Raw genomic sequence first — 26,082 nt, 5'->3', positions numbered from 1 at the left:
CTATGGGTCTCCTGGAGGAGGCAACATATTCACTGCCATCTGAGGTCATCTGGCGTTCAACTGCTCCATGAGCAGGTATTGGTAAAGAGCAGCCGGTTTTCGGAACTCTTCGACGGTCTCCTGCATCGGGGCAGGAGATTTCACGACCCAGAATGGAGCTGTTATCAAATTTTGTTCTACATTATATACATGTCAACACTAGGCTTGTTAATGTATGTAAATGTAACGTATTATTATCAGTGGGTCGTTTTGTCTTCCTCTTCGTTCGTGCTATCCAATGCTTTATCGTGTCTATCAAATAAGTCAAAGACTATTCAGGTATAAGGCGATTTGTTATATGTTCTTTGCAAGCAGCGCATCGCAGTTGGAGCTACGCCATGTGTTACGTATCAAATTTGCGTCAGTAGACGATGTTTGTATGTTTATACCTGGTTGAATTAGTTTTGGTATGTTGATAACAGGATTTTACGATTATGTTACCAGATCCTCATAAAAACAATTTGTATAAACATACATATTACTTTTATATTAATGATTTAGTGGATCATTTATCTACTATGATACCAGGAACTGTGCTTTCAAATTGCTATGAAACTGCACTTCATCTAGACGACCTTCAAAAAAAATTTTTTTTAATTTTTTATTTCTAGTGTGATGTCATATTCCTGATTTTTCTGTTTAGCAAAAGTGACAAAAAGCAGATTACAGAGTACCTGACGGCTCAACACAAAAGTTTTGTCTCAAGTATAGATAGTGTTGAGGATCAGTGGACAAAGTTCAAAACCATCGTACAATATGCGTTAGATGAGTATGTGCCAAGCAAGATCTTAAGAGATGGAAAAGAGCCACCGTGGTACAACAACCGAGTTAGAAAACTGCTGCGGAAGCAAAGGGAACTTCACAGCTAACATAAACATAGCCTAAGCCTTGCAGAGAAACAAAAATTACGCGAAGCGAAATGTAGTGTGAGGAGGGCTATGCGAGAGGCGTTCAATGACTTCGACAGTAAAGTTCTATGTACTGACTTGGCAGAAAATCCTAAGAAATTTTGGTCTTATGTCAAAGCGGTAGGTGGATCAAAACAAAATGTCCAGACACTCTGTGACCAAAATGGTACTGAAACAGAGGATGACAGACTAAAGGCCGAAATACTAAATGTCTTTTTCCAAAGCCGTTTCACAGAGGAAGAGTGCACTGTAGTTCCTTCTCTAGATTGTCGCACAGATGACAAAATGGTAGATATCGAAATAGACGACAGAGGGATAGGGAAACAAAATCGCTCAAAAGAGGAAAGGCCGCTGGACCTGATGGGATACCAGTTCGATTTTACACAGAGTACGCGAAGGAACTTGCCCACCTTCTTGCATCGGTGTACCGTAGGTCTCTAGAAGAGCGTAGCGTTCCAAAGGATTGGAAAAGGGCACAGGTCATCCCCGTTTTCAAGAAGGGACGTCGAACAAATGTGCAGAACTATAGACCTATATCTCTAACGTCGATCAGTTGTAGAATTTTGGAACACGTTTTATGTTCGAGTATAATGACTTTTCTGGAGACTAGAAATCTACTCTGTAGGAATCAGCATTGGTTTCGAAAAAGACGGTCGTGCGAAACCCAGCTCGCACTATTCGTCCACGAGACTCAGAGGGCCATTGACACGGGTTCACAGGTAGATGCTGTGTTTCTTGACTTCCGCAAGGCGTTCGATACAGTTCCCCACAGTCGTTTAATGAACAAAGTAAGAGCATATGGACTATCAGACCAATTGTGTGATTGGATTGAAGAGTTCCTAGATAACAGAACGCAGCATGTCATTCTCAATGGAGAGAAGTCTTCCGAAGTAAGAGTGATTTCAGGTGTGCCGCAGGGTAGTGTCATAGGACCGTTGCTATTCACAATATACATAAATGACCTTGTGGATGACATCGGAAGTTCACTGAGGCTTTTTGCATATGATGCTGTGGTGTATCGAGAGGTTGTAACAATGGAAAATTGTACTGAAATGCAGGAGGATCTGCAGCGAATTGACGCATGGTGCAAGGAATGGCAATTGAATCTCAATGTAGACAAGTGTAATGTGCTGCGAATACATAGAAAGAAAGATCCCTTATCATTTAGCTACAAAATAGCAGGTCAGCAACTGGAAGCAGTTAATTCCATAAATTATCTGGGAGTGCGCATTAGGAGTGATTTAAAATGGAATGATCATATAGAGTTGATCGTCGGTAAAGCAGATGCCAGACTGAATTCATTGGAAGAATCCTAAGGAAATGCAATCCGAAAACAAAGGAAGTAGGTTACAGTACGCTTGTTCGCCCACTGCTTGAATACTGCTCAGCAGTGTGGGATCCTTACCAGATACGATTGATAGAAGAGATAGAGAAGATCCAACGCAGAGCAGCGCGCTTCGTTACAGGATCATTTAGTAATCGCGAAAGCGTTACGGAGATGATAGATAAACTCCAGTGGAAGACTCTGCGGGAGAGACGGTCAGTAGCTCGGTACGGGCTTTTGTTAAAGTTTCGAGAACATACCTTCACCGAAGAGTCAAGCAGTATATTGCTCCCTCCTACGTATATCTCGCGAAGAGACCATGAGGATAAAATCAGAGAGATTAGAGCCCACACAGAAGCATACCGACAATCCTTCTTTCCACGAACGATACGAGACTGGAATAGAAGGGAGAACTGATAGAGGTACTCAGGGTACCCTCCGCCACACACCGTCAGGTGGCTTGCGGAGTATGGATGTAGATGTATAAGACAGTTTTATGTATTAATGATCTTCTGCATAAGATGTGTTGGATGGCTTGACCACTAATACATCAACAGACACACACTAAGTCGGCGTTTCATGACATATTTGAAAGTGACATCCAAATATCTTTGCTAATTTTCATTATTAAAAAAACTGTTTTACTACTATATTCGTTTGAAACTGAGTTCGTTATTTTTGTATTGTAGACGGGGTTACTCACACTGCGTGACTCAAACGGAGGCTACTTCATTTGTCGTAAACAACCACCTCAGTTTCCTTCTGCCCATTGACCAGTAAAATCATATGGTGACATGTGTTGCTGCCAGTTTGTTGGGTTATAACTCACTCGAATATTATTTAGACTAGAATGGATCATTGTTGTTGGATAACATGGTGTTTTACTTAATGTTCTATGTAAATCAATTCTGGTTCTGTAATTTCCTAGTATTTTAGCACTGAAGATGGCTATTTATAGCTAAAATCTGGATATGCAAAAATAATAATAAGGAACCAATTGGATGTACACTGCTTATATTTCACTGTTGATGAATTAGTCCAACATTTTTCCTACTGTTATTGACTTCATTGCAACCAACATGAAAGATGAAGTAGCTGAAGAACCAGCAAGCAAAGTGATAATCATGTAATCACGAAAGGAAATAATGTCCTTCATCAAGCTGGTTTGGTTGACGTGACAGCAAATTTCAAATACAACTCAGGTTATGAATATTTAATAACAGCAGCTGATGTGTACTCCTAATATGCATGTCGCTGCTCTGAAGACTAAAACTGATAATGAGGTTGCAGAGGAATTTGGATAAATACAAGGGCAGTCAAATGAGAACGAGACAGATGAGAAAAAAACTAACTAAACTGTTTATTATTTCAAAAGTAATAGGCACAACTGTTAATACATTTATCCCATTGTGGGGAAAGATGGTCAGTGTCTTCAGGGGAAAATGTTTGTAGTTGTCTGCGGGAACACAACTGCACGCAGGCGTGCACCTTTTCGACTAAAGCAAATTGATGGTCATGAATGTCTTTCTTCGGGGCTCTAAAAATAAGGAGATCGCATGGAGAGAGATTGAGACCGTAAGGAGGATATGTAAGGGATTTCCAACCAAACGTCTGCAGCATAGTCGAAACAACGGGCAGTCCAGCTCCAGGAAAGTCATGATGACGTTTTTCTTGGACTGCAAGGGACCGCTGCACACTGAAGGGAGCCATCAAGTCCAGAGGTCCAGAAGCGTTGTGAAACGGCATCATTCTGTTGCACATGTTGCCAAGGTTTTTTCGACTATGCTGCAGAGGATTCGTTGGGAAGTATTTACATATCCTCCTCTCTCCCTGAAATTTCCAAGTTTTTGGAGCTCTGAAGGAAGAAGTTGAGGCACTGATCATCTTGTCTCACAATGGGATAGGTATATTAACAGTTATGGCAATTAGTTTTAAAATGATAAACAGTTAACTTATTTTTTTGTCTATCTGTCTCGTTTTCATTTGACTGCTCCTTCTGTACAGGAAAAGTAATAGGAATTGAAGCATTTATAAACAAGGATTTTTATAACACTTTTTTCAAGAAGCTAGTGGAAAAACGCAAGATTAATCACTATTCATCGCCATCTAACTTGAAAGCTTCTCTCACTGGACGATTCGGAATAACTCGTAAAGGGAAGATGTTTAAATATTTCTCTGCTCATGTTTGTTTCAAATGGATTGATAGTGCAAGAGCTAGTCATTCAATATTATGACACAAAACATAGAACAATTAAATGAAACCTGAGATGTGAAAGATAACAGCCTTTTGCCTACTGTATATATAGTAATATCAAGATGATAGTTGCACGATAAGCTTACTTCAGAGTCGGAAATTGAGTCAGAACAAGTAAACATAAGATGATTTTTGAGAAAGACTTCACCCCGAACTGGTCCTCTGATAACATTTAAAACTCGAGCAGTTTTGGAGACCAAATAAAGTACGTATTCACAAAGTGTCGCCACCTGTATAAGTAGGTTTTTACAGGGCAGCACTCAAAAAAAGGCAAGAGAAACAGGGGTAGACAGCTGAAAACAACCATGCAAAGAAAAGGAAACAAAGTTTTAGTAAAATGGCTGCGTTTTGATAAAACACACACCTCCTGGATTGATTTCTAAGAGATGTTATGTGCAAGGAGTGCGACAAAGAGGTACATACATTATGCAATGAGTGTCTGATTTCTGCGGAGTGGCCGATCGTGGGGTTTCCATTTTTCTTTTTCCAGGAAAATCCAGACTTGACAAAGCTACTGACTCGGCATCACACAGCTTTCGTTGCCTATATCTACTGCAGTTAGCTTTCGTTAATCATGCACGGTTTGTTTGTTTGTGTGTGCGTGCGTGTGTGTGTGTGTGTGTGTGTGTGTGTGTGTGTGTGTGTGTGTGTGTGTGTTTTAGTGTGCGTGTGAGTACTGAATAACATCAAGCCACACTGCTCAGTTGAAGAAACTTATACATATATTTGGAAATACTGTAACACTGGCAATACTTTTGTTTGGGACGTAACGCCAAATCATGTGGAGAAACTTTGGATTTTTTTTAATGTGGACTTTCTGTAGCATAACAGAAACAGTACAGATACAACAGAAAGAGTACTGTGCTGTCATTGGGTGTAAATACTTTTTCCACCACTGACATCTCGGATTTTTAAGCGCTGTGATATTTTCCTGTCATTTACACCTCGGGTTTTTTAAAATTCTCTGCCATCCACTAGCTTTCATTTGCAAATTTTGCTCTATCTACCATGTTCAATTTTTTAGTTTTCCAACCACTGACACGTATAATTCTTAAATTTCCCACCATCTGCCATCTTTATACGTTTAATGTACCGCCACCTGTCATATTTAGTTTTATAAATTTCCTGCCATCCACCACCATCAATTTTTAAATTTTCCAATACTTGCCGACCTTAATTTTTAAATTTCCGAATATCAGCCATCTTCATGATGGCATGGATTCGAGGTAAGTGATGCTGTTAATTGAGCACCTATCAAGGTCATTGATGACATCATGTGTGCATGTCACGGACTCGTGACGACTTTCATGATCACGTGACGAAGGCCAAATAAAGGTCAAAAAGGCGCAAAGAGTGGTAGACTACTATTCTTGTGTAGTCTCACATGAGTTGCACATAGGTATCTGAGTATCTTTTGTACTACTCAGTTATGTTCTTATTAGGATTAACCTTTAAAGACTCCCAAACCACAGTGTTGCGAAATCTATGTGTCATAGTATTTCCTAAAACAGTCCTTACAAATCTCATTTATTATGCTTGTATTTAAGACGTGTTTCTTTTCCTTAACTTCAAAACTTTACTTCTTTAGATCAGGTTGGCAACGCTATATTTGTCTAGAGTTTTATCCGTGCATCCCTCCTTGCTTTATTCTTCAGTGAATTTCGGATGGCACTACACGTATATTGGAGTATTTGTGTACTATTAATTACATTGTGAGTTTTGTCGTAATCTATGTCGCAGCTCATGTGATTAGATTTGTTAGTAACTGTTAATTTAGACAAATTTTCGTTTGTATTGACTTTCTGACTAAAAATCCGATTGACAACCATATTTTGAATAAATTTCCCAAATTGTATTTTTCGCTGATCCGCAGAAGTTCGTAGCAAGCCCTTTGTCGACCCTCTTTGTTATCCTGCAATACATGCAGATCGTCGGTAATTAATAATCAGTAGAGAAATGACCCATATACATCGAAAGTTACACCAATATACTGCGCTGTCATTGTACGTAAGTTGTGGGAACAATGTAACCAAGCTTTTTTTCCTATCCTTCTATGTTAATCGGCTCCATTGAACAGTAATATTTGATTCTGAATTCAAACAGTTCAGGCATTCCAGTGCACAGTTGTGTAAGGCGCCCCATTGCACCATCATATCATACATTTCCGTTCTGTTCACCGCCAACATACACCATAAGTCACAATTAGATGCGAAAACATCTCGGCTGAAAATACATCTTTATAATCGTAAATACGATCCAGTAAACATGTCTGTGGGTGTGATTACGAGCCGCTACTTAGTTCAGTATCAAATATTTCAGTAATTTGTCTTTTAAATGAAAACTTTCAGATTAAGTTCCCATCTAACTATGCTCAGAGTTCACATATGGACCATCTAAAAACGAAATGCAGTGCTAATTCGGCACGTTACACGTTATTGTTAAACGGAGTGTTCCACATCCCCTCGCGTTTGTATGCAATGAATAACGAATTCTTTCAGACATCCTCGGATTATCTCTATATATTATCAAGACTGTGACTCACTTCTCCATTTCTTCAACCGCAGGAAGGTGAGTGCTCTACATTCCAGTTTCCAGATAATTCCAGAGAGAAAAATCTCTGACCTAGGAAGCTAAGAAACATTTTCTGGTCGACCTATCCATCACGAATTATTCTGGAGCGTTAGATGCCATCACGCATCACAAGCAAAACATGCCAGTGCTCCATCAGCGTATACCGCATTCTAGAAGTATGCGCTATGGACGCAGTTTGAACCCAGTTGAATGGGGACTAAGGTTTGTGTTCCACATACAGCTATACAAACCAAAATCATGTTCCGTACTGAATTCAATGGCGGCTAGTAACTACACATTAACACTTATCTTCCAAACACCTTGTTTATAGACTCATATTTAGTTGAACGTTATTTTTTCTACTGTGATATTATTTGACACTTGTCAGTTTTCATTACTAATTATGATACACACTATATAAAGCGGTAAAGAGTTTTAGTGCGCCCCAATCTGTGTGACCAAGGGTACTCATTATAAGTGTAGACAGTATACACTACCATCATAGACGCATTCTCTGTCGTAATGACTGTACGGAGAAAACAGAGTACGAAACCTTCGTATGTTTCAATACATTTAACCCAACTATTCATTACTGAATCCTATAATAAAACGTAGAGGGATTGTAACGAAACTTTCAGTACCATATACAAAGTGAACGTTAATTATAATTTCGTCTTTTATTTCTGTATATTTCGTTTACAGTCATTCTCGGATGTAAATTCGAATAATGGTGCACGTAATTGTGCAAATTTATATCTTGGCGTGTTTATGGAATAATTTTAACTTGAAACATGAGCAGACAGGGAACTGGACTGCGATGAGACCCATCATCAAGGCTGTGTGGAGACAAGAGGGGAACCATCCCTGGTACTGAACTTCACTTTGTTGCGCTTTGAAGATATATTACTACGCCTGAAAACTCATTCAACTCATATACGAGGTTAGGTCATAATGAAAAGAGAAATGCAACATTATTTATTGCATATGCGAATGATACGAATGAGGAGCGACTATTGAAGTAATACACTATATAAATTGTATTGTGTTGCCTAGGGAAAGTATAACTAGCGACCTCCCCGTCTTCAACACTGTCACAGATCAATGTCTCCTTATAAATATTCAGCGCACAGACAACTTGAACCATTTCTGTGAATTGCAGATTTTAATCAACAAACTTAGCTCATTAATCACGCAGAATGAACTGCGAGTGAGCTTTTATCTTCGTGGCGTAAGTTCCAGTCGCCATAAATGAGGAAACTTTGAAAATTTACCGGAGTTGTAAATTCTTTTGTAAGGTAGGATTGCCAGACGTCCCGGTTTTGCCGTGACAGTCCCGGATTTCACATAAATCTCCCGGTGTCCTGAGAACATCATTCGGGACACATAACTGTCCTGTTTTTTAATCGATAAAAAAATGTATGTAATATTAGTTCTCAAATAATTGAATATTTGTGAAAAATCAACTTCCTTGACCCCGCACATTATAGAAATATATTGTCGCAATATACATCGCGTTTTGTTTACCTCGTTTTATGCTTAAAGAAAGACTAAAACATACACTGCCCTCCACAAATTTGGAAACACCATGCTGCGTATTACAACGGAGCAAGATGGACGTGATCTATGTGAGTTATTGGTTAGAATACGGAATACCAAGCTCATATAACGGCTAATAATGATACGTACAGTATAGTAGAGTAGACTTAATTATTGTACATATACATACACACTGGAACATACTAATGTTGCTCCGTATTATATAAACTAACTTTATCTGTCCAAGCAGTTGTACTAAACCCGCCAGGTGGTGCAAGTAGACCGCATGGCTATGTAGAGGTACGATATTTACATTTGTGTTCACTTGTAGTTGCGTTTGCATAAAGTTATAACACCCCGAGAAAGTAATTGAAAATGGCCCCAAGTGCCAAAAAAATGGTTCAAATGGCTCTGAGCACTATGGGACTTAACTGCTGAGGTCATCAGTCCCCTAGAACTTAGAACTACTTAAACCTAACTAACCTAAGGACATCACACACAGGATTCGAACCTGCGACCGTAGCGGTCTCGCGGTTCCAGACTGTAGCGCCTAGAAACGCTCGGCCACTCCGGCCGGCCCCAAGTGCTAGATTCCTTATGAATCACGGGTAATGATAATCACTTTGCACCAAGAAGGCAATAGTGTCCGACAAATAACAACGAAACTAATTATTTCCATCAGGGAAGTTGTCAAAACCATACACCGGCATCGAGAAACAGACTGCTATGGAGATCGTCCTGGCTCAGGAGCACCCAGGAAAATATCAGGACGCCAGGAAGAGTATTTGGTAGTGACCACTAAACGTAACAGATTAAAAACTGTCCGTGAATTGACTGCTGAACTAAACGCAACGAGGAATACACCGGTGAGTGAGTCAACAATGAGACCACGCCTGGCAGACAGCAACCTCCGAGGTAATGTAGCAACAAGGAAACCACTGTTGCGCCCTGTTAACAAGAAGAAAACGCTTGAGTGGGCTAAGACACACCAACATTGGACAGCGGGGGATTGGAAAAGGGTCTTATTCACAGATGAATCCAAGTTCGAAATATTTGAAGTAAACGCCGTCAATTTGAACGCCGTTTACCCCATGAACGCTTGAATCCTCAGTGCGTACTTCGAACTGTAAAGCATGGAGGGGGTTATGTGATGGTATGGGGATCCTTTGGAGGGAATAAAGTCGGAGATTTGGTGAAAATAGATGGAAAACTGAACAAAAGGATTATCATACCATTCTCCAGCGACATGCTAAGACATCTGATTGCGTCTGATTGGGAAAGGGTTTGTCTTGCAACAAGACAACGACCCGAAATATACGTCTCGCTTGTTTCAGAACTATGTGAAGTCTCTGGAGGTTCGTAAAATATTGAAAAACATGGAATGGCAGCCCCAAAGCCCTGATTGTAGCCCAATCGAGCAGCTGTGGGATGAATTGGACAGGAGGATCAGAAAACGGGAAATCCTGAGTGGGTCACAACTGTGGGAGGTCCTGCAGCAAGAATGGAGATTAATTCCCACTGAAAACTTCGCACAACTGACGCAGCGCATGCCGAGAGTGTGCAAGGCAGTGATGAAAGGAAAGGGTGGCTATTTTGAGGAATTGAAAATTAAATTGTTGCGTCTTCCTGTGTATTATTTGAGCTTAATAACGTTTGGAAAACAACAAAATGCATTTTTATACTGTATTTCCTTTCCGTTGTCTATAATTACTAGGTGTTTCCAAAATTATGGAGGGTAGTGTATGTTGAAAAGAAAGCAGTTATTACTACCCTAAACCTCCATCATACTGAGCATCCATTTTATGGCTCTCGAGACAAGTAAAACCAAAACCAAACGAAGTATAAGGGAACATCACTTAAACCATTTCTCCTAACGGGACTGTAACTATGTGGAAGTTAATTTTGTGAAGAATGTGAGTGATGCAGCTTGTGTTAGCAGTCCATATTGATTATTGTTTGGCATGCACGAATGATTGCCCTGGTAGTCAGCAGTCAAACAAAAAGGGGCGCATTGTTGGTAGATTTCACTCATTCATCGACAAAGCTTCAAATTTATCAGTTTTTGAACTAATTGACAACAATTATGACTTAGAAGTGAAAGTCAGCGATTGATCAACTCTGTGGACAAAGATACTACCTACTATTGTTAAAAGTCAGTGAATGTGTATATTGAAATCAGGAAGTGTGGTGTCTGGTGAAAATTCCCAAGAGGAAGTGTTCCTTTAATGAAACGTTAAAGACAAAATTCCCATTTTTTTTTAAAAATAAAGTGACTTATATGATAAAGTTGAGTGTACGGTGTAATGATACGTGTTTTCAATAGGCCACGATGGGAGAAGCGACATAAAAGATCACCTCCAAAAAAAAAAAAAAAAAAAAAAAAGCACAGGGAAATGCCATCGGCATCTACAAGCTGCAAAAAGATGAATTCGTTTTTTTAAGAGAAACTCTCCAGTAAGGACTGATTTATAACTGCCTGCAGAAGAAGGTACGTTTGCGTATCATTCCGTCTACCACAATCACAGTTTTCGATCAAATCAAATCAATTGATCCGTAAAAGTTTCCGGCAGGCCTAAATATTGTTGTACTAGAACTGAAAGCCAAGAAATTGTTGTTAATGTGTTTGCCTACCATGCAGTTACATGGAAATGGAAATGAGCGTTTGGCGTCATTGGCCGGAAGGCCCCTTGCAGGGCAGGTCCGGCCGCCTTGGTGCAGGTCTTATTACATTCGACGCCACACTGGGCGACCTGTGCGCCGGATGTGGATGAAATGATGATGAAGACAACACAACACCCAGTCCCTGAGCGGAGAAAATCCCCGACCCAGCAAAATATGTTTCTATAATGAACGCTTCAAATCACAAATCAATGAAAATTCTTCTGTTACTGGTTCGACGTTACATTCCTGGTTTCGGTATAAAAATAAAAATTTTGGTTCTTAACGATGATCCAGACGATGCGGCTGATTCACAAATTCAGTTTATTGAGCAAATTTGCACAAAATATGGTTTAATGGACAAAATTATTGCATTTTCTGCAGAGAATACAAATACCAATTTTTGGAGAGCCAACCACAATGGAACACCGAGTGTTTATCAGAAAGTTCAAACAAAATTAAATAAATCTAGTTTTGCTCAGTACCGTTCAATCGACAGTAGATGGTTGCATGGGGGCTTAATTAATATTTAATGCAAATAATTTTAATTTTTTGCTTTAGTAGCTGTTTGTCCGATTACGAAGTCTCGTAACGGTTGGCCCTGACTAGTATTATTACGCTATCTGACTGCATAGAACAATAACAAAGCATGAAATGGAAATTTTCATTAACACAATTAATTAATTAAGTCCCCAGCAACTATAAAACCTACGAAACCAAAGCACAAGTATAACTGTTCTGTGTGTGGAAGTATGACTCAACGTACACATCTGGCACGGTTCTTCTTCAACAAGACAAGAAATTTCAAATACCATTTATACTGAAATAATTAAAGAAAATAGAAATACTATAATTACGCAAGAAACCCAGAATTACACTCTAATACAAGAACACAAGCCAGATGCTTTGTTGACTGAACCTGTAATGAAGCATTATTTACGACATTAAATAATGAAAAATAAATCAAGTTTCGTTACCTTCATATATTGACCAAAATCACTCTAATCATTACAATATATCTCCACACCGACTCGCTATTACCACATCTCAACAAGAACTTTTCAGTATCACATCTCAGCAAGCACTCCCTACTAGCACATCTCAACAAACACTCTCTGCTACGAGTTCTTAGCAAGCACTAACTACCACGAGCTCTCCCCAAGCACTGCTCACTACGAGTTCTCAATAATCACTGCCAGTGGAGGCGGCGGAACAATACTCTCTAGCGCGATCTCTGGCGCTGTGGCTCAGTGTAGCCACCTTTCATATGCCCTTCCTCCACAAGCTAGAATTTGATGGTATTTTTGCCAGCATTGGTGGTGAAAATACCACCGAATTCGTCAAAAAAAAATACAGACAAAAATAAAAGACAATATTAATGCGTAAATATCATATAACTAGATAAAATTTTGGCTTTGCACTGATCTTTCAATAACCTAATATATAAAATACAGTAAGCAATACAAATTCCTTCATACATGTGACTTTACATAACAGTTTACACAAGTATTATGTGGTTAAACAGTTCAATCAATAGCGTCAGCAATGACGAATATGTGCAGGTAAGAGTCTCATAACTTTTCACAAGCAGTAATACACAAAAAATTAGTTTATACAAATATTCACATAAACGCTTTCCATAGCCCAAGAAACAAGTAGTTGACAGTTCCAGCAGTAGCACCCAGCAATGGTCAACAGGTGCAAAAACCAACAAGTGACATTTTTTCAGTAGAAACAGTCCATCAGTGGCACCCAGTAATGTTTAATAGGTGCAGACACCAACAAGTAACACCATTTCAGTATAAGCAGTTCCATTAGTGGCACCAGCAATGTTGAGCAGGTGCACACAGCAACAGGTGACATCTTTTCAGTAGAAGCAGTCCATCAGTGGCACCCAGTAATGTTGAGCAGGTGCCGACACCAACAAGTGACATCATTTCGGTAGAAGCAGTCCATCAGTGGCACCCAGCAATATTGAGCAGGTGCAGACATCAACAAGTAACATCTTTTCGGTATAAGCAGTTCCATTAGTGGCACCAGCAATGTTGAGCAGGTGCAGATATCAACAGGTGACATCATTTCGGTAGAAGCAGTCCATCAGTGGCACCCAGCAATGTTGAGCAGGTGCTGACCGCAGTCCATAATATTCACTTTCACTAATCACACTGTTCATCAGCAGAAATTAAACATGTTCTAGTGGCACCAATCATGTAGAAAAAGTGCAAATAACAGTCCATAAAATTCCCTATCACTAATCACACAGTTCATCAGCAGAAATTAAACATGTCCAGGTGGCACCAATCATGTAGAAAAAGTGCAAGTAACAGTCCATAATATTCACTTTCACTAATCACACTGTTCATCAGCAGAAATTAAACATGACTAAATGTCACACATCATGTTGAAAAGTGCAGCACCATCACTAATCAGACAGTTCAGGCATTAACAATAGTTTGAATACACATACAATGCTTTTACACTAAACATACAAATCATAATAAACACACAAATGATATCAGATAATTGTCATATTAAATATTACAAATACACAAATATCAGTAAACCTATAATTTTTATGGGTGTCAGTGCATGCCACAACAACAAGTAAAATAATATTTAGGAGATAGGTTGGTACCAATTTGGGATAGGGAAAGGAAAACACACAAAAAACACTCACTCATCTTTCATCCACATTAGTGCTACTGTGTAATTGAATAGTGTTAACTGTGTAAATGCAATTCTGTCAAAATTTTATGTTCATCATGTGTATCAAGTAGTAGTGGCAGCAATGTATAACAGTCAATAATAGTTAGTCAACGTCATAGTCATCATGTCAAGACCAATGTTTGCCAAGCCAGATCAAAATGTACAGTTGCTGAACAACTGTCAGTGAGCCAAGATATGCAAATACTTCCTCTCTTCAAAAAAAGTATATACTGCTCAGTGATTTAACAAAGTGTGTGTGTAGACAATCTTCCTTCTACTTGAGTGTTCTAGTCTGCCATCTTTATCCTCCTTGTTCCATATAGACCAACAAAAAAAAAAATATGCTCCTCACTAACTTCACCTCTTATCCACCAAAACTCCAATAATCATCAGCATCACATAATCTCAATACTTCAATAATACCTCTTCAATACGTCGATCATCAATATCATTTACCTTACCTCTTGTCCACGAAAACTCCAATAATCATCAACTTCACATAATCTCAATACCTCAATCATACCTCTTCAATACGTCGATATATATAAACCTCATTGCCAATATCATTTCACTTCCATAACAACTCTTTCCTCTAGTCAGTCTCCTCGAACAAGTACAGACAAAATCCTAGTGCAACTTCAATTCAGCATCCCATACAATCCGAAGACACAGTGTCCACACACAACCTCTGTGTAATCCATCTGACCCAAATTTTCTACTCATTATAAATTATAAGATACATTTTGGTTCCTTGTCCATCATTAAATAAAAGAAATGCATACATGACCTCTAACAGCCTTTAGTTTGAATAACTTTCAGTAATTAATTACGATTACGGAGTGTAAATGATCATAATATTTCACAGTGTGTACACCACTTCAAGAATCATGGCAGAAGCAAACATGTGGAGTATTTCTTGTGTCAAGTGTCACTTCCTATTGCAATTGCTCACGAAGAATGCAGTGTAATAACTGTCAATGGTCTAAACCTAGTGTTGGTATGTCACGTCGTTAGCTTCCTTTCTATTAGCATAAATTTATACAGCTTCCTAAAAACCTCCAGCTCATGTGACTTCTATGCAGCTTCTTGTACCAATGTCGTTCGTAGAATTATAGCAGTTCATTTTCTTATCTTAAAAATATAAGGCACTGAGCGTAAGCAAAACATGCAATAGCGCGTAAATATACCAGTAGAGAACAGAATGTCAACAAGTGGATGCAGCACAATCCCTACAACGAGGCTCTGCCAAGCGAACAATCTATAATTAATACCATAGTGTGACCTAAACTCTATGTTTGTACACAGTATATCAGCATTTCTATATACCAACTTATAGTTATGACAACAAAACAGAAGTGTGTAAATATGCAATCCATACGCAAAGCAGCAAATATGTATCTTACATAATAAAAAGGCCATTATCATCATATCAGCATAAGCAAATAAATGTTCATACGTAATCTTAATAAGTAAACATGAAGGCGCAAGCAGATAAATCACAAAGTATAACTTACATACATAACCACAGTCAGCACAATTAATCAGTTGACAATTACAATTTAAATAAATAAGCATAGCAGGCACATAATTAAAAAATATGACATCAGTGAAAAAGCATAGCAGCCAAGCGATGCATAATATACACAAGTAATAACACTGTTCATTAATCAATAATTGTCAAAATCAGCAAATGTGCACAAGCACGTCGCTTCACAAGTAAATTCATAGAACATCAAATCAGCACAAAGTATGAATCACGTAATCGCAAGCAGCAAATTACGTCTAAAGTACGTACCTAAGTGGAAATATGTTACCTGAAAAATAAACTCAATTAATAGTTACCCTTTTTAATTTATTACTTTTTTTTCGAAATTACATTCTTCCTGAAATTTTCTCCATAGCAAGTCGTCTTAACGTCGGACACGCACAGAATTTACCTGAAGGTCTTAAATATTTTATACAACCGTATCCTGGAAAATACTGAACGTTAATAACATAATTCATCAAGTCACTATAGCTTTATACTGAATTTAATCGGAGAAATTAGACTGTGTATTTGTTTACGTCTGTCAGTGCATTCGCACTGAGCGCTCGATCAGCTGTTGGCGGGTGACGTAGGAAGTAATTGTTTGCGGTCAACGACTGCCTTATGCGGCGCGCAGACTGACTGTTGCTTTGAGTATGTGCCGCCGCCAAAACACAGCGCGGTATCCTTGTATTCTCTGCATGTTTACATGTAGCTGTTAGTTTCTCTAAACTATGTCATTCCACAAAAATTTTAACGTTAGATATGTGATGTATTCCCTTAGAGCGTCGAGATTTAAGAGTTTCTACTTCAACAGTGTTATCATGGATAATTTTGCGAATTCTATATGGACCGTTATAAAGCAGAAAAAATTTGCGACATAAGCCTTTTCCTTTATGAGACAAACGATGAGACTTAATTAACACCTTTTGACCAACTGACAAAATTTTTAAACGACCAGGACGTTTAGCTGATTTCTCTCTTCTTGCAGCCGCAGACGCAATATTTTGTAGAGCCAGGTTGACAACTTCAGAATGCCGCAGTTTCCGTGTAGGCGGAAAAGGAACGATTTCAGATGTGCGATTTGTTGGTACTTTATTTTTTAATATCAATAGAGGCGGTAAAGAAGTTGAATCATTAGGAAGTTCATTTAGAATGTTTTGAAAAATATGAAGATACTGATCCCACGTTCTGTGATTCTGATGACAATAAAGACGGCACAATTTATTGATTTCCTTCATCCATCTCTCTGAAGCGTTAGATTGAGGGTGAAAAAGTGAAATGAAAATTGGTTTAATCTTACGACGCCGTAGAGTACGAAGCCAAATTGTAGAGCGAAACTGTGATCCATTATCTGATATAACCTTATCAACATGACCAACTTCTTTAAGAAAATGTTTGATGAAAGCGTTAGATACTAAACGAGCTGTTGCCTTGCGTAAAGGTGTAAAACACACATATTTTGATGTTAATTCCACTGCTACGAAAATGTACGCAAAACCATTAGTAGAACGAACCACTGGACCGAACAAATCGACTGCAGCCATGTCCTTTAATTTCGCTGGAATGATAGGAAACAACGGTGCTCTGTGAGAAACAGTTGGCGGCTTAGCCTTTTGACATAATTTGCATTTGGCAAGAACAGATCGAATACGTTTTTCCATATTACTGAAGTAGCAAATTTTCTCGCAATTTATGAAAGCATTTTCTGGGACCAAAGTGCGCATAACTGAAATGTGTGTACCAAATCAATTTATTGACCCACTCATCAGGAATACAAACTAACCAAACAGAGTTGTCGACCGATTTTCGTTTGAAAAGAATGTCATTGCGAACTAAATAATGCTGTCTAATCGCTACGCTTTCCTTTCTCCTCCACTTCTCCTTAATGTCCTTCCAGATTGGATCCTTATTTTGCTCCTTAGCGATGTCCTGGAGCGAAGACGAAATAAAGTTCTCAAACGCAACACCTTGAATGTACATCAAACAATAATGGTTTTCTTTGCAGTCCTCTTCAGCACTTTGTTTCAAACCCATAGGTGCACGTGATAAAGCATCAGCAACAATATTTGAAGATCCCTGTATGTAAACAATACTAAAATCAAATTCCTGTAGGTACAACGCCCATCGTGACAATCTGCCATGAGTTAATTTTGTCGACATAAGAAATTCCAAAGCTCGATGATCGGTGTAAACCTTAGTATGTCTGCCATACAAAAATGTGCGAAATTTTGTGAAAGCCCAAACAACAGCCAAAGCTTCAAGTTCCGTAATCGAATAATTCTTTTCTGATTTAGAGAGAACACGACTTCCAAAGGCAATAGTTTTCTGTACTACAACGCCGTCTTCTTCTATCTCTTGAAATAAGTGTGCACCTAGGCCTTTGTATGATGAGTCCGTCGCCAAACAAAAATCTTTAGATAGATCCGGATGTGAAAGAAGTGGAGCAGCAACTAAAGCATCACGAAGTTGTTCAAATTCTGACTGAGCTTCCTCATCCCAACACCAATTAGATTTCTTTCCAGATAGTTCACATAAACGAGGTGTGGCCAAATTGTCCAATCTAACAAAGCGTCTAAGAAAATTACAGACACCAAGGAAACTACGAACATCACGTTTTGTGGTAGGAACAGCATAATTACGAATAGTGTCCAGTTTCTCTGGATCAGGAAAAATAGCTTCTGTAGAAATAATGTGACCGAGAAATTTCGCCTGAGAACGACCAAATTCAGATTTTTCCAAGTTCACTGTCATGCCAACTCGTGCAAAAATACGTAATAATGAATCCAAAATTTTGTTATGCTCACTCCAAGAACGTTTAGCAATAAGAATATCGTCAACATATGAAGTAATATTGTCACGAAGATAAACAGGTAAAATTTCATTTAAACTACGAATGAATGCTGCAGAAGATACAGTAAGTCCAAACGGTAATTTCCGAAACTGGTAACAGTTACCAAAGGCTAAAAAGGCAGTATATTTTCTACAATCAGGGTGGAGTTCTATTTGCCAAAAACTTGCGCGCATATCAATCGTGGATAAAACTTTAATTCCATGGAAATGTTGAAGAAGTTCATCTAAATTTTGTGGACGGTCAGTTTCAGGAATAATAATATTATTTATCTGTCTGGAATCAAGAACCAAACGAATTGACCCATCCTTTTTAAGAACAACGTGTAATGGGCTGGTATAAGGGCTGACTGCTGGCTCAATAATGCCCTGATCTAACATGTATTGAAGTTCATTCTTAACCTTGTCTCTGTAAGCCAAAGGAATAGCGTACGTTTTACCTCGAAATGGTGTGTGTTCTTTAACTTTAAATAGATATTGTAGGCCTTGTATAGTTCCTGTGTGATGACTAAACACTGTAGCATGTGAAGTCAAAATGTGGTGCAGCTCTTCTCTTGCAACGTCATCTGGCACTTCAGCTTTCTTAACCTTTTCATTAATTAATTCTTCGCTACTAATTACATCCTCCATCGCGTCTCTGTATCTATTGTCATTGTCATGAATAAACACACTGTCGTCATAATGCTCAACGAAAACATCAGAAGTAAGAAACCTTAAACATTTTGTATCTGATTCAGATCTTGCTAAACACTCGAAAAATTTCAAACATTTCGGCATTCCGGCAACAGTCAAATTCACACTTCCTTCTTTAAAGTTCAAAATTGCCTTATGTGTGTTAAGAAACTCCATACCTAATAAATCTGTGTACTGAGTAATGGAACAATAATAAAATTAGCAGACAATTCGTATCCTTGACAAATGAAATTTAGGTTGGTCTGTTGTTTAACTTCCACACCTTTTCCAGAAATCGCTCCTCGAATTGTAGTTTTAGAAATAGGTAACACAGGACAGGCAATAGTTCTTTCACATATACGAAAAACTGATTCACTAATGACGTTCAATGGGCTCCCAGAACCTAAAACTGCAGTGAACTTATTCTTACCCACACATACTTCAATAACAGGATGTAAAAATGCGTCTACATTATTTTCCTTTTCGCCTAGCAAAATGTCTCTCATATCTTCCAGGCGTACGTAGTGTAAAGTTGTAGTGTCATTACTTTCTGAACCGTCTATATTGCTGCCAGAAGCCGAAGCTGCAAGTCATGGTCGATTGTTTGCGTCACGTCTTTGATTATTCCCGTCATTTCGCGGATAAATTTCTACTATTTCCACTTGTCTCTCTGAATTTCTGTCACACGGAGGATGCCAATTAGGTCCTTCCTGTCTGTTAGATGCAAATTCTTGGTTGTGTCTGTTATTAAAATTTCTGTTTTCCTGTCTGTCTGCATAACTACTTCTTGTATAATTTCGACTGTCACTTCTGAAATTATTGTTAGACCTACTACCCTGGTTATTTCTGTAGTAAGAGTTTCTATTATTGTATGAATAATTTCTGTCTTGATGATACCGATTACTGTTTCCGTATGATTGATCATTCCGGTAAGAATTACCGTTATTATAATTGTCTGTGTAATTTCTGTTAGAACGTCTGTTATTGTCATAAGGCTGGTATCTATTGTCCTGTCTGTTACGCCTGTCATTCTCAAAATTACCCATATAACGCCCGTTCCGATCACTATCCCTTTTCTCTGAAAATCTATCGTAATTACTGTTACTGAAAAAGTTACAAGAAGTCCCGTCGTCGTTGTCATACCCAAGTTCTTGTAACAAAGTCTTAAAAGTCTCAATGTCGTCTTTACATCTTCCAGCTAAAGCAATTTGTCTTATGGATTGTGGCAGCTTAGTTAAACAAATGCGAATTAATTCAGTCGGGCTATAAGGGTTGGACAGGAACTGATTCTTTCGAATCATGTCTTCAAAGTATTCTGCCGGCGTGCGGAACTCAGACTGTTTAAAATTACGCTGCATAATCAGACTATGTTTGACTCTGTCTTGTGTGTTTTCGGACCAATATGCCGATAGAAATGCATGATAAAAATCATTCAGATTATTACAATCTCTAATGAGTGCGCGCATCCGCGTGGCCGGTTCGTTTTCTAAATATCCACACATAAATTCCAGTTTGTGACTTAGTGGCCAATTTGGTGGAAGTGCGTACATAAATTGATCTAACCATGCACATGGATGTATGTCATTCTTAGAATTGCGGAAGATCTTAAATTTCCGAACAGTCAAAAAGTGTTTATAGTCAAAGTTTTCAGCTCGTGGCGACAAAGACCTACCGCGTCTGTCCCAGTCCCAGTGTTGATTATTGTCAAGTTCGCGCGTCTGGCGCTCTCTTGTTGCATCCCGTAAATGAAACAAATTACTTTCTTCAAACCCCCCTGGTATCTGTGATTCTAAATTTCTTTTGCTGTCTTTTCCTACGATTTCGCCTTCAATTTGTTTGACTTGCTTCCGCAATGCCTCAACTTCCCTTTTAACGCGTTCATTAAATTTTCCCTGATTTTCAACATGTTTATTTATGTTCTGGTACTCTTCAGTTTCCGCAAATGGCGATGGAGCTGTATCATCCGAATATCTGTCCCCATGTAAACTAAGATTTGTCAATTTATCAGAAATCTCCTCAACTCTTTCCGATAAGTCACCTATTTTTTCTTTCTGTTTACTTACGTCTTCCGTAAGTGTCGCGACTCGGGTTTCAGTGTTGACACATTTGGTAGTTAACTGTTCATACTGTTGTGTTAGGTTATTTAATCTGTCATTTGGTACGGATTCCTCGATTTTCTCAAATATTTCTTCCTTATCGTGTACACGTTGTAAATTCAACTCTGAAAATTTTTGTACTATCACGCGATCTCTTTCTTCCTGTTCTCTATCCTGTTCCCTTTGTCTAATCTCTACTGCAATTAATCTATTATTGTGAGAATTCAAAATCGGTTGTACTTCTTCTATAATTTCTTTTTTTAATTCATCTTTCATGTTTTTGAAACATGTCCCTATTCGTGAATCTAACCGTGCTTCCATTGTTTCCATCTCTGTTTTAATTTCAGATCGTAACTGTGATCCCACTGTTTTTAATTCAGATCCCAACTGTGATCCCAGTGAGTCTAACCGTGTTTCCATTGTTCCCATATCAGTTTCTAATCGTGTTGCCAAAGTTCCCATCTGTGATCCCAGTGAGTCTAACCGTGTTTCCATTGTTTCCCTATCTGTTTTTAATTCAGATCGTTACTGTGATCCCAAATTTAATATTGCACTCATCAATTGCTCCATATCAGCCGGTTCGAAATTCTTTTCGCCCCTAACATTTCCCACAAAACTAACTTCCTTCTGCATAGCCATAAAGCTATCTGTGTTCGATACTATTTCAGAATCTTCTATCGTTAATCTCGTATTCTGTGAATTTTCTGCTTGAGAAAAATTTTGAAATGGTTCCGGACTATTTTCCCGACTTATTACATTGTTTTCCACTTCATTATTAATCACACTGTTTTCCTCTGTTGGCGAGTTCGCCATGTTAACAATCTCGTCATTCTCACTATCCATCATTTTTGCCTTTTTCATTGATCGCGTGATCATTTACAAAATATACAAAACTCGTCACTATAAAAAATTATACACAATGACACTATATCTCCAACAATATCATTCACACGAAATGCTTCCCTCAATCACGATCATCGAACAATTGAAATAATTGCACTAAATTGTCAAACCCATAGACAAGGCAACAGAAATGAAATTTTGCAAAAAAATACCATTAGAAGAACGACAATTACCAAATCTACACATGCAATATAGACTACAATTACTAAACTACAAATTGCTACAACAATACTACTGTCCACTATGTTTACAATCAGAAGAATTCCAAGGGACGATCCGAAGCAGCGGTCGCCACGTGCATGGGGGCTTAATTAATATTTAATGCAAATAATTTTAATTTTTTGCTTTAGTAGCTGTTTGTCCGATTACGAAGTCTCGTAACGGTTGGCCCTGACTAGTATTATTATGCTATCTGACTGCATAGAACAATAACAAAGAATGAAATGGAAATTTTCATTAACACAATTAATTAATTAAGTCCCCAGCAACTATAAAACCTACGAAACCAAAGCACAAGTATAACTGTTCTGTGTGTGGAAGTATGACTCAACGTACGCATCTGGCACGGTTCTTCTTCAACAACACAAGAAATTTTAAGTATCATTTATACTGAATTAATTAAAGGAAATAAAAATACCATAATTACTCAAGAGAACCAGAATTACACTCTAATCCCAGAACACAAGCCAGATGCTTTGTTGACTGAACCTGTAATGAAGCATTATTTACGACATTAAATAATGAAAAATAAATCAAGTTTCGTTACCTTCATATATTGACCAAAATCACTCTAATCATTACAATATATCTCCACACCGACTGCTATTACCACATCTCAACAAGAACTTTTCAGTATCACATCTCAGCAAGCACTCCCTACTAGCACATCTCAACAAACACTCTCTGCTACGAGTTCTTAACAAGCACTGACTACCACGAGCTCTCCCCAAGCACTGCTCACTACGAGTTCTCAATAATCACTGCCAGTGGAGGCGGCGGAACAATACTCTCTAGCGCGATCTCTGGCGCTGTGGCTCAGTGTAGCCACCTTTCATGGTCTGCTAATTGATGCTGAGGCGATTCTGTTCAAAATCAAAAACATTTCGAAACGTATACTGTTAGAACCCTTACCTTAAAAGAGTCCTGTGAGTTTACTGGTGTTGAATACAAGTCTCTGTTAAGTAACAATAAAACACGTTTGATATCTCTTCTTCCTGCCTTGCAGATGGTCCTCGATAATTTGAAGGACTTAAGTCACACATTTTGTCCCTTGACAACTGACCTAAATTTTTCTAAATTTCTTCTCTAACAGTTCTTCACCATTATGGTTTAGATTTTCAGTAAATCAGTTAGATTTTTGTTGCTACCATTAAACAAATTGAGAGCCAAAATATATTTGACTGACAATTTTACAAAAAAGTTTATTTCTAGAAAGGTCAACAGATTCATAAAACTGCAGTTATAGAAATGCTGAAAGATCCTGTGGAACGATTTACTACAAAAACAAGTTCTTCAGATCATTCAGAACGTTTCTTATGACCGTGCGACTTATATAAAGAAGTGGACATGGTGTCAATACCTAGGATCTATCATGGATTCGTAGCAACAGTCTACATCACTGGACTCATGTTCAGGATTCTCTTACTTTTTGTCTCAGTCTGCTTTCAATGAGAATTCATTATTCTAAGAGTTTGAACACGTTAAGAACATAATGGAACAGCATATCAAAGATTGGTTAACGAAGGAAGTGACTCTTGAAAAACCATGCATTGCTGTAATTAAAAAATGTGAAATTTCTTTTATTTCTGTGGAAAATTTAGAAGAAATTCTTAACTGTGCGTTGTGTGTGCCAGGTACAAATGCAGCAGTAGAAAGGGTTTTTGGTTTCATTAATGTGCACTGTCTTGATGGAAAAGGTTGATATAATGACAGTTACTGTTATTGTGGAAACTCGTTTCAATCTATCTTGCATAGAATTCTTTCTTTATTTTCTTTCTAACAAAGAACTGCTAGAATCAATTCATTTTTCTGATAAATTCAGCAAAGACATATCTTCAGGGTGAAATGTATAAATTGTATCAGATTACTGATTAGCCTTTAGGACAAATAAAATGTATGTATTGAAAATAGTAAGTGACTAAACATCATAGAAAATGTGTCCAGGCTATTACAATAAAAAAGTATATACCAGTCTTTATTATATCCGGATTAAGTACTTTATTTACGCGTATTGTACGTACATTTTCCTTTCCAGTTCACAAAATGAACATAAATTATTGCTATGGGTTTTTCAGCTGCTGGGTCACAGTAGGCCCATTAACGATTTCAGAGTGTCACGATAACTGACAAGAAACGTAAGTGTAAGTGAAATAATGAAGTTAAGTACGAAGTATAAACACAGGTGTACCGGTTTTCTCTCTTTGATATCTTGCCAACCTATTGTAAAATAATATAGTCTATCAACCAATAAAGACCTAGAGATTGATTAATGAGAAAGTAAAGAAACTACAAACTGCTCACTAACGTGGCGACTTTTTAACTATAGTAGACGGACTTTGAAACTGAGTTATTCTTATTTCCGTCTGGCTGTTTATGAGTACAAGGCTATACGTGGGAGGAACCTGTAAATCACCAGCTGTCACCTATTAGGTATCACTATTAATTATGTTTTTGTGGCGCTATCTATGATAGTGTTGCTAGAGACTAATTGTCGATAGCATACCTGATACATATATCTACGTCACTATTTGGATATAAAAACTCAACCTAATCACCATTAAAGTAATTTTGTAGTGCGAATATTGTTAAATTAAGTGGGAAATATGAAGCATAAAATCCGATGGTGGAAACGGGTCGTGGTTTACATCGACACTGTCTATTCAACGTGGGAGCCAAACGACACTACACTAAACATATTTCCAACAACATTCATACACATGGTAAAATACAACACACACACTGTACAGAACAAAAGAAATAACAGCAGTAATCACTTAGAAAATAATCCTTTAATGTTAGACATACTTTTGAAAACATATCGTGGAATGAAACATGCATTCATCCATTTGTAACTGACTAGAAATATTCTGTTCATGAAGTATAGAATACACACAAGACAAAATCATGAATATTTGTTCGTGGAATGAAACATTCATTCATTAGTAAGTGTCGGGAAACTTTCTGTTCATTAAGCATAGAATACATTCATATATAATCACTGATAATTGTTTTGAATAGTTGTTGAAGAATGATTTTTTCAACAGAACCAATTTACCTTTGTTACAAGTGACGCATCATGTATAGAAAGCTTTTTATTTTGGCAACTTTTGATGTGATTTTCATGGCAGCTTCAATTTTCATCCGGAAATTAAAAATCTTAATAGCACACGACTACTTGTTTTTAAGAAAAAGTAGGTTAATTTAGCAATTGTATCGTAATCAGTTTCTAACGAAAGGAAACTAATAGTTGAAAAGTGCAGATAAAATAAAACACATAAATACCGAATGAAGTCTGAAACATTGCACGTTTAATGCAAGATGTTAATGGTATGGAAAGAGAGTTCGTGTACAATCTGTCTACTGCATACTTAACGTTATCTGCAAGTATGTTCGTAAGCTTGAATCTTTGTCCACTGCTGAATAGGTTGCTAAATAATTATTCTCTTTGTAATCCAGAAGTGATTTATTGACGCTTTTCGGACTTCGCCCATCATCAAAAATACCAAAAATAAGACCAAGATCTTCATACAGAGTATACAGTCAGGCGTATCACACGTCAGTATCGCAACTTAACTCAAGTTCAAGCGAAGTTCCCATACTGATGTGTGACGCACATCACTCTTTATGAAAATCTTGTTCTTATTTTTGATGTGCAAAGGCCGAACACATCATCAAATCAATTATCATCACCAAGAAGACGGTGATCATCGAAGTAATGTGGCGCTCTATGAACATACACACAGAGGCAGATCTTTGTTCGTTTTCAGACAGTCGTATTGTCTCTATAGATTGTATTTCTTCAAACCACACATCCACCAAAA

Source organism: Schistocerca nitens, chromosome 6 (assembly GCF_023898315.1).
Source record: "Schistocerca nitens isolate TAMUIC-IGC-003100 chromosome 6, iqSchNite1.1, whole genome shotgun sequence".
NCBI lineage: Eukaryota > Metazoa > Arthropoda > Insecta > Orthoptera > Acrididae > Schistocerca > Schistocerca nitens.
Note: the sequence above shows the minus strand (reverse complement) of the source record.